The sequence below is a fragment of the Sinocyclocheilus anshuiensis genome, unplaced genomic scaffold, assembly GCF_001515605.1.
Source record: "Sinocyclocheilus anshuiensis isolate Anshui unplaced genomic scaffold, SAMN03320099.WGS_v1.1 scaffold402, whole genome shotgun sequence".
NCBI classification, from domain to species: Eukaryota; Metazoa; Chordata; class Actinopteri; order Cypriniformes; family Cyprinidae; genus Sinocyclocheilus; species Sinocyclocheilus anshuiensis.
Window position 1 is genome coordinate 753,992 of NW_015542375.1, and position 4,468 is coordinate 758,459.

Sequence of the window (4,468 nt, forward strand, 5' to 3'; positions counted from 1 at the left end):
TGTGTGTGTGTGTGTGTGTGTGTGTGTGTGTGTGTTGAGCGTGTGTGTTGAGCATTGAAAAAGAGGAAATATGACAATAGTTTTTACTTTCAGATTAGACTGTGTTGTGATTGATGCACAAAGTGTGCAGTTTATACTTTGTTTTTTTGTGTAGTGTGAAATATGGTCAGTGATTTGATAAACGTGTGTTATCTACATTACATAAGCAAACGTCTCATCTGTCTGATGTTAATCTGTTGGATTTTATCATCTTTAACACAAAGAAATTAACACTTATTCATCAAGGATGCATTAAATTTATCAAAAGTGCCAGTAAAGACATTTATAATGTTACAAAATATTTATATTGCAAATAAATGCTGTTGTTTTGAGCTTTCTATTAATCTGTGAATCCTGAAAAATAAAAAATATCAGTTTCCACAAAAATATTGGGCAGCACGACTGTGTTCAACATTGATAATAATCAGAAATGTTTCTTGAGCAGCAAATCGCATATTAGAATGATTTCTGAAGATCATGTGACACTGAAGACTGGAGTAATGATGCTGAAAATACAGCTGCGCATCACAGAAATAAATTACAGTTTAACAGAGATTCACATAGAAAACAGGTATTTTAAATTGTAAAAATATTTCACAATTTTTACTGTATTTTTGATCAAATTAATGCAGCCTCGGTGAGCAGAAGAAAAACTTTTAAACTGGTGTATACACCAATTTACCAATAATTATATAGTACTATGGTAGAGTTGTTGAATTATGATGCATTGTTTTACACATTGCATCACAATAATGCTTTGTTTATATATATATATATATATATATATACATACATATTTACAGAAAATACACTTCAAGTCATTGTCTTTACAAAACTTAATAAATACGATGAACAATCTTAAATGATAGGCTACCTCTCTAATTTTCTTTGTGATACAAAAACGTCTGGAGATCTTAAGTTAGGATGCTTTCTTTCCGTATATATATATACATATTTACAGAAAATACACTTCAAGTCATTGTCTTTACAAAACTTCATAAATACGATGAACAATCTTAAATGATAGGCTACCTCTCTACTTTTCTTTGCGATACAAAAACGTCTGGAGATCTTAAGTTAGGATGCTTTCTTTCCCTCAATCCATGCAGGACGATGAGGAGGCTGTGGTGACCTACAGGTGGCGCTGTAACACAGCACACTTCTGCAGTCTGCAGCACAGAGAACTGTAACTGTGCAGAGAGACAGGGTTGAGAGAGAACGTGCAGAAAGCATCAAAGAGAATAAAAGCGTGTAATCATTAAACAGCTGAGCGTCTCTTCTGCTCCACTGAGTCAAACTGTTGCTGCGGATTTTCTCTGCAGTATGTTTGTTCTTCATACAGTAAAACCCTCCTGTGACCCATCAGAAGCTGATTTCAATATTTAGAAAACTAGGCGCATGTTTTTTGAGTGAAAATCACAGTTTCTGTGATATATTTCATCCCAAAATCAAAACAGCATTATATTTTGCATAAACAAAATGAAACGCATTAGACTAACATTTTTATAATATTCATAATTTATTTTTTAGTCATTAATATAATTTATTTTTAGATTTTTATTTGTGACAATTTAACCATAAGTTCTACCGTAATGCACCTTAAAATATTTAAAAATGTGAACTATATAATTGTTTCTATTGCATTGCTTTTGGAGTAATTTCTTTATTATTTAATTAAGTGTTTATTATTTATATATAATGCAATAGTGAGAATGCCAATGCCAAAAAAAGCCTTAATGCCTAAAAACATCACCTTCATTGTCTTTTATCAAATATATATATTTCATCCCAAAATCAAAAGGATATAAAACAGCATTATATTTTGCATAAAGAAAATGAAACACATTAGACTAAAATTTTTATTCTATTCATAATTTATTTTTAGATTTTTATTTGTGACAATTTAACCATAAGTTCTACCGTAATGCACCTTAAAATATTTAAAAATTTGAACTATATAATTGTTTTCATTGCATTGCTTTCTATTGCATTGCTTTTTTTTTTAATTATTCATTTATTTATTATTTAATTAATTAATTTTTATTATTTATATATAATGCAATAATGCAATAGTGAGAATGCCAATGCCAAAAAAAAATAAAAAATACCTTAATGCCTAAAAACATCCCCTTCATTGTCTTTTATCAGAATATTTGGTATTTCTCTTCTTTTGATTTTGGGGTGTCCTGGGTATGTTTTTGACACGTTGAGATTCATGCTTGATGCTGTTTGTTCAGTTTTAATGGTCTAAAACTGTTTTTTTTGTTGCTGTGAAAGCAACATCAATGGAGGTGATTTGATACGACACACAGGACAAAAATCTGACCATTCACTCTACGTGAAAGTTCATTCTGTTACTGTCCTCAGACACAGGAGTGTGTGTTTGTAACTGAGAGCCGTCCTGAGAACTTTCCCTCTGTCACTGGCCTCTCAGATTTCTGGATTGGTTTCTGTGTCGGACCATTAGCCAAACTTCACCTGTCCTTGTTACTGTTCACTCACTTAACAGAACAGATTTCCACTCTCTAACAAAAACTTGTTGTATGGAACTTTTAAAAATCTATTTTAGGCAAGAACACAAAAACCCACCACAAACTAACCGCTCTTCTCCAAAAGTAAGAAAACAATTTTCCCCTTGATTTTTAAACAACCTGGCTAGAAATTTATGCTAAAATAGGTTTCTGATGGAAATCGGATTTGCGTGGTTTGTTGAGTGTCTAAATCTGTAATTGGTGATAATTATCAGGTCTGGTTTAGATGGATGATCAACTAACTGGACAACCAAGCATTGAGATCTGGTTGACCGTACTGATTTGTCACCAGATAAAATGTACAGGTCAGTAGCTACGTTTACATGCAACCCAATAATCTGTTAGTAATTAGATTGATGGCTCAGTTGGATTGAAAAGCCTTATTTAAACATCGCAAGCTATACTATTTAGCTTGATTTGAATTAAATTACGATCGGATTTAAAGGGGATATGCACACCTAAAATAATATGATCGATAAGAAAAAAAATAAGCATGTAAATAATTAAATCCTACTACTTTCGAAATCGGATTCGCAAATACCTTGCGCATGCGCAGTTCCGCTATGCATATGTTTACGCTTAGCGTCGTACGAACGTGCCTATTTTATTTAGTCTTACTGGACATTGGAGAAAACAAAATATTTAATACAGAAATACTGTTCTGGCATGTCCGCTTTCTTTTTAGATGGGCCTATTTCTTTTAAAGCAAAAAGAACGATTATACTCGCGTTGCTCCGGTTATCGCGGTATTTTTGTCCGGTTTTTACTCTAAACGCGGCGATTGGACAACTGCGCATGCGCTGAAGTTTTGTTCGGATTTCGGAAGCGCATAAAAATCAGCGGATCGTATTGCAACGTTTAGGGTTCAAAAACAACATTTTCAGGATCTGAAACTGGATTGGATTCATTCCGATTGACGAAAATTTGTGTTTTTGAAAACGTCTTGTTTTTGCAATGTTCCTCTACAAATCTAAAAGAGGATAGCCTAAACATGGTTTTTATCAGAACTATATGATGAAAGATATTTCCTCCTACAGCATCAACATCTTGAAGGGAAGTCTGTGGTCTTGTGCGCCCTGCGGTAAATGCAGAGATGAGGTTTAGTCCCAGAGAAGCCAAACGCGTCCGTATCAAAGAGAAGAGAGCTTTTATCCCGGTGTAAACAAGCCGTGCATCCACGATCACCCCAGAGACCCGAGCAAGTGTTCACAGATGAAGATGTTGCTCAAGTAAGAGAATTATTGCTCTCTCTTCCCCTGTGAGAGAGTGAGAGATGGATCAAAGATCAACTTGCGCAAGCTTTTATTTCTTTCTCACGCAGCCACGCGGTCCATTTAAGCGCAAAATATGACTTACAAACACTCTCACACACACACACACACACACACACACACACACACACACTCACTCACTCACTCACTCATATATTTTGAAACATTTTAGCAAATGTATTTTTAATCAATTTAAAATACATATTTGAAAAAAATCTGAAAATATTGCTATATGGGATTATATAGAATATTTATATTTACATTCATTTTTCCAAACCCCTGCTTTGCGTGACGCTAGTCTGCGGTGATTGGTCAGATTGGTCTCATTTTCATTTCATCATGAGCCTGTGATGCCTGATAAAGCAGCTTTTGTGAGCAGTGCTGCTTTGTGTACAGCCTTACCGGGGAAACAGCTATTTTACTGCTCCAAAAGCGACACCTAGTGGCAAAGAATGAATTTGCATTTTCATTCAGACCAACACAAAAAGACCAACAAGTGTGCTGGCAATGTGCTACTGTTTCGTGTTGACATCAACATGAAACGGCTTGGGATTCGTTTTAAAAACAACTGGTTTCAATGATTCAGAGTCCACTCTTTCTTTTGAGAGAAAATAATTTTATACACGG